At 27.1% G+C, this 11,658-nt stretch overlaps 1 pseudogene; it reads right to left on the bottom strand.

The window, feature by feature from the left end:
* Positions 1-1,095: 1,095 nt before the first annotated feature.
* LOC150035436 (small polypeptide DEVIL 11 pseudogene) lies at positions 1,096-2,014 on the bottom strand (annotated as a pseudogene).
* Between the last annotated feature and the right edge of the window lie 9,644 nt (positions 2,015-11,658).

An 11,658-nucleotide genomic window follows, 5' to 3' on the forward strand; every position in this document is an offset into this window, starting at 1 on the left:
TAGGAAAATTTTTAAAGATAGAAAAATAAGATAAACTATTTACACAAAATAACAAATTTTAATCTTCTTTGATATTGGTTGATAGAGGTCTATCAATATCTAGTAGTGATAAAAAATGATAGAAGTCTATCATTAATACTATGTGTATGTGATAGACACTAATAGAAGTTCGTCGTTTTTTTTTTTTTCTATTTCTGTAAATAGTTTTACATTTTTTTTCTATCTTTGAGATTTTTTCATATGTATATGTGTATATAACAAGGTCTAAGGTTCAATCGCCTACTTCATATGTGGTAAAAAATATTCAAATATATTATAAAATAAATAATTAATAACACCAAAACTTGTTAACAAATTTTAACTTTTTTGACAATAATAAATTAAAATTTTCAAATACATTGAAGGTGAAATAAAAAAAAGAAAATCCGATTAGATTCAAATCCTGTAGTATAATTAGCCTATTAAAGAAAAAGATTATAAATACCATCACATTCATATTACACGATGACATGAAGATAAAGATAGAACGGAAATTTAAATTAAGATGATAGACATCTATAATATTGGAAATTGAATCTCGAACGTTTAAAGAAAAAGATCACATTTTGACACGTCAAAGAAATCCAATTTCTAACATCGAGGTTGAGTATATAAACACTATACTAATTAAGCCGTGGTCCAACGAATAACTTAACAGCATATTCTTTACAAAATTTGAAGGTTGAAACGTCTATACGCGCTGTATTATAATATAAGAAGTGGGTGGAAGTAGTTTGGCCTTGGCCCTTGGAGAATTGAATTGAAGGAGGCTCATCTCGTCTCTGTTTCCCACACCCCACGTTGATCCATGTTGTTCAAAGACTCTGATTTTATAATATATTTTTATATATATTTGTTGTTGTATCTGTAAGTAATTAAACAATTGGAACAAATTTGATTAATTAATTGTTTGTTGTCAGACAAGCACACTAGATCCATAAAATACTCACCTCCCCAAATTCCCATCTTTTCCCTCTCTCTCTCTCTCCTAAAACCTCTTGTAAATCGAGAGAGATCTGAGAAAGACCCGTCATTCAATTCAATCATCAAAATCCATTTACGCCTTCAAAAATTCATTTCCTTTCTCTTTCTTTTTGAGATCATAATGATTCACATTACAGTAGAAACCCTCTTTAATTCTTTACTCTTTTCTTTTCAACTCTGTTTTTCTTCCTCTGATCTCATACAACAGTGAAAACTTACAGCAAACACCGACTCCATGGGAGGAGGAAAAAAAAAAAGGACATGAAACAGAGGGAAAAAAACAGAGGGAAACACAAGAACAAAACAAAAAATATTCACAAACAAGTGGGTTTCTTCATCGATCTCGCCCCAAGATTTAGCACTGGTCAGCCCACCTTCGAAAAGGGACCATCTTCTTTTCTCTCCTTCTTCAATAGGCCAATCTGAGAGTTGCTCTGTTCTCTGAAGCAGCTTGTTCTGAACCTGACCCATCTGATAAAAAGAGGGAAATTTCCAACTTCTCTCTATTGAGTATGTTAGATTCATGAGTTTTTCCATATGGGTTAGCTTCAAGAATCGGTGTAATCGTGCCAACAGATGAGCATGGTGACGCATCGTCTCATGATGTAGAATCGAGCCCTCTGTTCTTTAACTAATCTAGCGCACTTTCTTGTGAAAGAACACCTTCTATGAGAGGAATTTTTCATGATAGGGAAAGAAGAAGATCGGGTTGATCTGGTTAAGCTTTCTTTCTTGGACATCTTCCATTTCTCATCGAAGTAGAAAGGGGGATCGTTGGGAGTAGCAGTTGAAGTAGTTGCAGTAGCAGCGACCGGGGAAGCCATGGATGAAGAAGATTACAGTTTTTTGTTTTTTTTTTTTAACTCTCTCTCTCTCTCAACTCTCTGTGTTTTCTGTGAAGAAAAGAGATGGAGGGATTGAAGGATAGAGAAATGTAAGATTTTTTTTCTTTTTTTTTTTTGAAGAGTTGAGGAGGAAATGAGGGAAAGGGTTGGGGTTTGTATTTATAAAGTACTGGAAAAGAGAAGAGAGAACAGAGCAAAAAATGGCAGTGCAGATGGGAGTAGCAGTTGCTATCACCTGGGCCTTCTATAGGCCCACAAACCGCTTTCAAATATAAAGTTCAAAACTTAGTTTAACTTATAAACTTTCTAGGATTTCACATGGCATATGCCAATTTTACGTGGATTGTTGGAACACCTTAAATTTATTATCTAGCATTTCAAATAATTAATTACGAACGTCTTACTATTAGGACAGCAAGCTGGATCTAGAGGTTATACGTCTTGATAGGGTTTGAGGACAATGTCCTCTAAACCTATCTAAAATTTGTATATAGCATATTTAATTATTTATGGTTATTTACAATTATGGTTATATAATTTAAAGAAGTGCACTGTATAAACTCTCAAGCCTTAGTGACATCATTTTGAACTTTGAAAACATTCTCTCTAATAATATTGTTCTCCCTCTATATTGTGGACGTAGCTAACACTCTATTAGTGATCCACATATATCTGTGTGTCAATCTTTCTTTACATTTTTTTTTTGTATTTTTTACTTGTCAATTTCGTAATATCGACTCCCCACTGTGTGCTGTAATGATGTGTTCGTTATTATAGATGATTGTTATTATAGTCCATGAGTTATAATATAGATTAGTTTAATTTGGATAGAAAATAGTAAACATTTTAATAAAAAAAAGATCTAAAATAGTAATACGATAGTTAATTGTAGGTTTTATTAGTTAGAAACACCCATTATTATAATTGGAACTTCAAACATTTAGTGGGCTATACTCCACTCACTCGAAGTTAGACCCAAATACCTCTTAATATTGTTCGCCAATGTCAGTGTGATTTAAATGACATGACACATACTCTCATATTAAAGTTTTAAAAAAATTAAAACGATTAAAATAAACCAAAGTTGAAAATATAAAATCTAAGGTCTCGTTTGACAATTGTATTTTGTATTTGGTTTTTAGAAAGTAAGCTAATTTTCTTTTAGTTTCTTACAGTAAATTGCATCTTTCTAGATACAATAGTTGAATTTTTAGTCAAATATTTAAAACAAAAACAAGTTTTTAAAAACTATTTTTTTAGGTTTCAAAATTTAGCTTGTATTTTGAAAATATTGGTAAGAAGTAGATAGCAAAGAATACAATTAAGATGTGGAAGGATTATCTATAAACTTAATTTTTTTTAAAAAAAAAAAACATTAAGACTCTGTTTGGTAACCATTATATTTTTAGTTTTTAGTTTTTGAAAATTAAATCTATTTTCTCCCCATTTCTTATCATGATTTGCATATTTCTTAAGTACAATGGTTGAATTCTTAACCAAATTTCAAATTTAAAAAACAAGTTTTTAAAAGCTACTTTTATAGTTTTCAAAATTGGCTTGATTTTTTAAACTATAAATGAAAAGTAGATAACAAAGAAATAAATTTAGATATAAAAGTAGTATTTATAGGCCTAAACTCTTCAATAATACTCATGAACTTAAAAAAGTTTGATTAATACGCTTTACTTTTTTAAAAAAATTTAAAAAATATCCTTACTGTTAAGCTATAGATGGAAAACGTTAGAAAATTTCATTGATGCCTCTCTGACCTATTAAATTAAATTAAATTAAAAATATAAAAACACAAAAATGTTTCTTATTCTCTTTCTTTAATACAATCACTTCTCTTCCGAAAAGAAACTAACAAGAAGAGTCTTACTCATAAAGGCTATCAAATAGAGGGTTAAAACTGACACAGTTCTACCATCACTACAACTCTATGGAATATAAAAAAGAAGAAAATAATGTTAAGTATTAACAGTAATTCACATTAATTCTCTCTTTCAAAATTGAAAGTTTTATTCTCGTAATTGTTTATGTTTTATTTGGTAACTATTTCATTTTTTATTTTTTATTTTTAAAAATTAAGTCTATTTCTTTCTTATTTTTTATAATAATTTGCATATCTTTTAAGTAAAATTATTGAATTCTTAGCTATATTTTAAAAACAAAAAATAAATTTTTAAAAATTATCTTAATAATTTTTTTTGTAAAAAAATTTAAAAATAGAAATAATGTCAAAATAAATCAAAACGATTGAAAAACGGTACAAAAGAATTTAGGGTTTTGATTATAATGAGTGTTGAGGGGTAGGTTGGAAAAGCAAACGTCATGGTTGGAATTAAATTAATGAAAATCTCAGTGAGATTGGGTTGTGTAGGCATGGGCTGCAGAATCACACCTCTTTCTCTTCACTGTTTAACAAACCAAATAAGTTTTTTTTTTTTTTTTCTCCCTCATAAATATCACCTCTTTTTTATCATTTTACCGTACTAACCATTTCTAGCACTTTTTCTATTTTTTTTTTCAAGGAGTTCTTCAAAAATAGAAAATATGAAAAATTATTCATATCAAATATCAAAATTTAATCTCCTTTTACAGAAAAATAAAGACTGATAGGAGTCTATCAATATCTATTATTGATATAAAATTGAAAGAAATCTATCATTAATACTCTATGATAGACACTGATATACTTAAATACTGATAAAAGTCTATCAATGTTTTTTTATTGCTATTTCTATAAATAGTTTGTCATTTTTTTGTGAAAAAATTTCTTTTTTTTATTCTTGTTAGTAACTTTTCATATTATTAATGCTTTTATTAGCATATTTGGATATATGGGCATGTTATTTTAATTAACGATTCCATAAAATATCTACTCTCTCTATTCACATTTCACATTATGATTTTTTCTTCGTGAATAATCATTTTAATATTGTTGGATTAACATCATTTAAAAACAGTGCAAATGCAACGTTGGATAATAGAAGGTAGTATTTTATATTATCTGTTTTTTTTTCTAGTCCTTAATATTCATAACACTATAATTGTATTTATTGAAATGCCTTAAATATGATATCAAAGCTTTGAAGGTTCTAGTACGAAGGTATGTCTCTAAAATTTAGTGAAATGCACTATATGAACTCTTTAATTATAGAGGTGTAATTATTTTGTAATTTGTAACATTTTCTTTAATAATATCGTTTTGCTTCAATCCATAGACATAATTAACACATTATTAGTAAAGTACTTAAATCTATGTATCGATTCTCTATTTTTTTTTTTTCATATTTTCTGTATTATTTGATTACGATTTCGTAACCGTATTAATTTTTTTTACTCAATTTTATGTGTTAAGTAATTAACATTTGAATCACACCTGCGCATGTGTTTTTAAAAATATAATCATTCACATGTTCAAGTATGTAATTAAAGAATATTTATTTACAAAATAACATAGTTGAGAAGTATTAATACATTAACTCCTAAAAGTTTAGGGGAGCACTATGTATATTTCACCAAATTTCAATATTAGTAATTTAAGCATTAATATTATTATTATTATTATTATTTTAAAGGAAATGGAAAAGTGAAAACAATAGTTGGAATTGAAATATTACCTCACTACCACATATATGTATGTATTTACTTTACCAAAACTTTGGGTTTAATAATTGAAGAGTTTATCTGTCTGTTCTTTTTTTTTTTTCCCCCTTTTTTAAGAGTTTATTTGTCTGATTGATCAATGTGACGTTCTGACAATACATCAATTTGTTTCTATTCGGAATCCAGATTTTTCTAACTACTTCAAGAAATTTCATTTTAGTTTTTAACTTATTTTTAATTATAAAATAATCTACACTTCAGTAAAAAGAAAAGAAAAAAAAAAGGTTATTTTTTTGCTTTTTACTGTTGGCCAATAGAAAAATTGGGGTTCTCAACTATTTCCTTTTTACCCTTTTTTTTTAATCTTTGTCCTTTGAAGCAGTAATAAATATACTCAGTGGATCCTCATCCTGACCTTTCTGTCCTCTTCATCTCTTTAGGGAATTAGATAAAAAATCATTTTCATTTAAGTCTTCAACATAGCTTAATTTTAATTTGCCTCGGTAAATTTTGAAATTGGATTAAAAAACAAAAGGGCAAAACTTTATATGGCCATAATTACGATTCTATTTGATAATTATTTGGACTTTGTTTAATATCCATTTAATTTTTTTTATTTGGACTTTGTTTAATATCCATTTAGTTTTTTTATTTGGACTTTGTTTAATATCCATTTAGTTTTTTTATTTAATTTTTGAAAATTAAGATCATAAACATGCATTTTTTCTTTAAATTTGTTCTTTTGTTATATACTTTTTACTATTGCCTTTAAAATTTAATTTAAGCTTTGAAAACTAAAAAATTAGTTTTTGAAAACATGTTTTTATCTTTAAAATTTGGTTAAGATTTCAACTTTTTAACTTAAAAAAAATGCAAATCATGGTAAAAATTTATGAGTAAATAGACTTAATTTTTAAAAATAAAAAACCAAATGGTTTTCAAACAGAGTTTTAGTTTTTGGTTTTTTTCTTCACATTTCTTAGAATGGTTTTCATCTTCCTTAAATAAAAGAGTTTGATTCTTAACAAAATTTCAAAAATAAAAATAAATTAATTTTTTTTTTTTTGTTAATATCGTTGGTTTTTGGAAACACTAATAAAATATATATTACAAGTCTATAATCTTATTTTTTTAAGTAAAATAATTACAGGGGTGGGGATTAAACTTCCAACCTCTAGGGACAAAAGTCGTGTCAATTATCACTGAGCTAAACTCACGTTGACTTCATAGACTTAATGTTTTAAAAAAACTAAAAATAAAAATTAAGATTCTATTTTGTAATCATTTCGTTTTTTATTTTTTATTTTTTAAAAATTAAGTCTATTTTTTTCTGATTCCATACAATAATTTGCATATTTCTTAAGTACAATGGTCGAATTTTTTGTCAAATTCTAAAAACAAAAACAAGTTTTTAAAAGCTATTTTTTTAGTTAAAATGTTTGTTTGATTTTTTTAAACTCTTAATAAAAAGTTGGTAACAAAAGAACAAATTTAGAGATAGAAGTAGTGTCTATAATCTTACTTAAAAAAGTAAAAAAAGGAAACGTAAATAGTTATCGAACAAATTAAACCACAAATGGCCCATTTACAAGTAACAATAAAGAATTATTATAGAAAACTTGAAAGACACTAGGGTTGATTTGATGGAGACAAGTTAAACGATAGAATGTGGCATATGGCACTAGAAGTGCCCCTTCACATTTATGGGCTTCAATGAAAAATATTGCTTATATGTGAAATGACATATCTTTTCAAATTTGTTTTTATGTTTTCTCTTTTATTTGTCCACACTTGTGCAACTATCCAAGGATTGAGGGGCATGTGCCCTTTAACTTGATATCCTTTAATATACTCTTGGCCCTTAATTATTTTATTTTATTATTCTCTTCACATTTAACTATTCTAATTTCTATGGGAATCATATCATCAATGACCCATACATTTCTTTTATTTTATTAGCCAATTGGTTCAAATTTTGGAGAAGAAATTTGAAATATACTACTGTTTGAGATTGAAATGTTTTTCTATATAATTGAGAATGGTCAAAAATTGCACACTATTTGAACTAAATTTTGAAAAGGGTCATGTGTTTGTCTTTTTGTTGATGTTCTCATCTCCTAAGGAAAGAAACATGTCTTTTCACACACATACACGTATCTGTTTTCTAAAGACTCTATAGAGGGTCACTCTTTTGAATAATTGGTTTTGAAGGGACATCTCCATTCCTTCCCATTTCTTCACTTTTCTTAGCTAACATTGCAAATGTATTACTTCATCAAATACACTTTAATTCCTAAGTCAATTTGGGAGTATTGTTGAATATAATAAGGATTGATTGTTAATTCACAGCTTAACGAGAGTTTTTCTTTCAAGTATGTATCTATGTTGAAGGCTCTAATCATGATTATCCTACCTTGTCTCAATCAGTCACTTGAATCAATTTAGGATTAGATTTTCCGACATACTCTACTTGCTTCCTTTAGAGTTCAGATGGGACATGAAGTCATGCAGACTATTATCATCCTCTTAACTCATATGTTAAGCTAGACTCTCACAATCAAGACTAATCCAACTTCATCTTAAAGCTCCACAACATTATTGGCTAGGTGAAATATTAACTCATGTCCCTCTTCTATAGGGGTGGCCAACCTCACACTAATAGTTAGTTGCCACTTGGCCAGTATCAATGACAATACCTATAAGTTTAACGATATATTCTCTCAATTTCTCACACAATCTTTCTAAACTTGGGCTTCATCTAAACCTACCCTTCAAATATAACCATTTTTAACTCTTTAGACAAACTTTTATATGCTTAAGAAATATATATATATATAAATTTATTTATTTTCCCCTTATTAGTTTAACTTTTGTAAGGGGACGTTTTTTTATTTATTATAGGGTAAAGAACTAAGAAAAGTTGTATGAATTATTATTATTATGAATATTGATAATTGAAGTGGTGAGAGTTTTATGATAATAAGAAAAAGAGAGATTTGTAGATTTTTTTTTCCCTCCATCGGAGAATGGAGCAAAAGCCTAAGTGAACATCAACGTAGGTCTGTTTTGTGCGGTGCAAGAACCCACCGACCAACACAAATCAGTGTTTCAAACACCACCATTATACTATTATTATTATTATTATTAATCCACCCTAATCAAACTAATCGTTCTTATCTTATATATATATATAGTCAATTTTCATGCATCTCTGGTGTATTGTTCTCGTTTTAAAGATACATTTATTAATCAGTAATGAAAATTGGTATTATTGTAATAGGAGTCCATTATTTGATCAATCGTAATGGATCTGAATCATAAACCTAATTGGATTACTTTTGATCCCGTTTACTTAGAATTATGAATCTGCCACATTTCCTATAGTTGTTACTATTACAGTCATCATTCATCCCTAACAGTAACGATAATGGTAAAGATAAAGGTAAATGTGACATATTCATAATTTTCATACTATTATAGTAACAAATATTTGTAACAGTAATGGTAAAGGTAGTCGGTCCCATGTAATTTTTAAACACATCAGATTGAGCATCATCCGTTCCTCAATGAGATTGCACATTTTGATTACAGATTTTGGGACAGGTCCTATGATTCATTGCGATTACGGAACATATGTAGACAACAACAAATGTAATCAAGTGGGGGGGGTCTCTTTTCATATTACCATTGGTGGTTTACGTTTTACCTAGTGTAAATATGACGTAATTGAATTGTATATTTTTGTGTTAAGGATCAACTCAGGTATATATCTTTTACTTAGCTTCATGTGTTAGTTAAATTAGAGTTTAGGTTTGAGTAAAAAATAGAAAAAATAATTAAAATGGGTGTTTCGTTTCCAACTTAGTGGGTAACAGGTGGAGTGGGCTATTATAGTCTACTCCATGTTTGAAGTTCCAATTATAATAGTTGGTGTTTCCAACTATTATAACCTTATTTCATACTTATTTTATATCTTTCTCTCTTTATTACAATATTTACTATTTTTTATAAAATAAAATAATTTATACCCCAAACATAAATTAATAATCCATACTAAATTAATTTGCACCACAACCACAAAGACTATTGTAATAACTATTAATTATATATAGTTAACTCAACACTTCAAATACACTTAATAAATTTTCAATGAGTAAAAGGGCTTGAAGGTAATGTAAGAGAATAGTTCAACCAAATTAAACCAAAGAGTAGAGACCAAATTTAAATTTTTAAACCTATAAAAAACCAAATTAAATAATCACAAGAATCAAATTGAAAATTTTTAATAAAAAAATCAAATTAAAAATTAAGGTCAAGCGGGCCATAGGACCAAATTTAAAAATTAAACTAAATTATATTTTCATTATTTATTCTTAAGATCCAATCATAAAAAACCCTTCCTTTCTAAACCTTTGAAATGGTTAAGCTGAATATAAAATAAATCCACACATTCTCCTAGGCATTAAAATACTGATTGTTTTTTCGACGTACGCAAATGACGTCATTTTTAATTTAAAAAACTTTTTTTTTAAAAGTAAAGTAACGTAAAATTGAGATTATCTTATGTTGCAGGTATGGTTTAAAATTTAAAATGAGTCGAAAATTCGATATTTCCATCAAAGTTTCGAATTTTTTAATTTTTTTTTCTAACAATTAATTATACTAGTTTAATAGATCATATTATTAAAAAAAAAATCACATATTTTTATTCGAATTTTTATACTATGTCACCTCAAATTTGAATTAGCGTGAATTCTCTAATATTTCTCGTATTTTCTCTCAAATTCTAATTTTTTTTTTCTTTTTAATTATGTTGTCTTATGTTTAATTTATGCATTTACATCCCTTTTATATTTAATGTTATGATTTTTCTATCTTTATTATGTTATGTTAATTTGATTTTTCATTTTTGTATCTATTTCAATTTACAATTATTTTATGTACAAATATTTCATCTTCTTTAATTTTCTAATTAATTTTTTATAGTTGATATTATTTTATAATTATTTTTCCATTTATTTTTAAAATTTCTACACCCGCATCAACATTTGCACAAATATCTTACAATATAAATCTAAACATCATCTTACTCCATAGAAACAATCATTAAAAATGGTCAATTATAGTATAATTCAGTCACAATCAAAGTTTTATTAACTAATTATAACAATTTCTATAAAGTTTTTCATATTTTCCATAAGAACAGAACTTCGACATTTCCATTGATATCGATATTTTGAACCTTAATTGCAGATAAGATTATGATAACCAATAACATTAGAAAAAAAAATTATATAACCCTAAGAAGAAAAGCAACCCAATGAATAATGGATTGCCAATATTTGTGTGTGAAATTGAAAATATGAATGTGCCCATCATAGATACACAAAAATATGAATGATATATAACAAAATAGTACCTAAGAAAGAAGAAAAGGAATTGGTAGTTAATATGCAACTGCCTGCACTGAACCCAAGCTTTTCATCTTTTCTAAGGCTCCACTCGGCTTTATGCAGCGCACGAATTCTTCCACCAAACATAAACAAATTGGCAACAACCCTTTTTTTCTTTTTTCTATATATGCATATATCTTTATAGTGCTAAATCTTTACAAAATCCCAAGTACTATTTCTTTTTCCTTTTTCTAAAAAAAAATTCTTTTTTACAGTTTTACAAATGGCTTTCAAATTTTAAAATAATTCAGTGTGATGTGATTGTACGATATTATGGTGTGTCAAATTCATGGAGGTTCCAAGATGTGGCCTCTTGGTGAGCCTCATGATGAAGGGTGAAGCCCAACCATTGACAAAATAGCAATATCAATATAATTTTTTGTTTTGAAAAAAAAAAAAACATTTTTGGTCCGTGTTAAATTTTGAGTTTGGTTTCAAAATGTTATAATTTTACTTTGATATTTGAATTTCGCTTTAATTTGATATCTATTTCTCGAACTTTGCACTTTAACCTCATTTTTTATTTATTAAATACTCACTTTTCGTCTATTGATGTTATTTTATGTTAATAAATTAAAAAGCATTAAAATAATTATAATTAATTAAGTTTCATTGTTTTTATTACTTTCAAAAATGAATTTAAATTTTTCCTTCTAATTATTTTTAATTAATTAATAGAAATTGACATCAATGATTGAAAGTAAGTATTTAACAATAAAAAATTGAGG

Source organism: Benincasa hispida, chromosome 6 (genome assembly GCF_027475165.1).
Source record: "Benincasa hispida cultivar pf3 chromosome 6, pf3_genome.v1.1, whole genome shotgun sequence".
Lineage (NCBI taxonomy): Eukaryota > Viridiplantae > Streptophyta > Magnoliopsida > Cucurbitales > Cucurbitaceae > Benincasa > Benincasa hispida.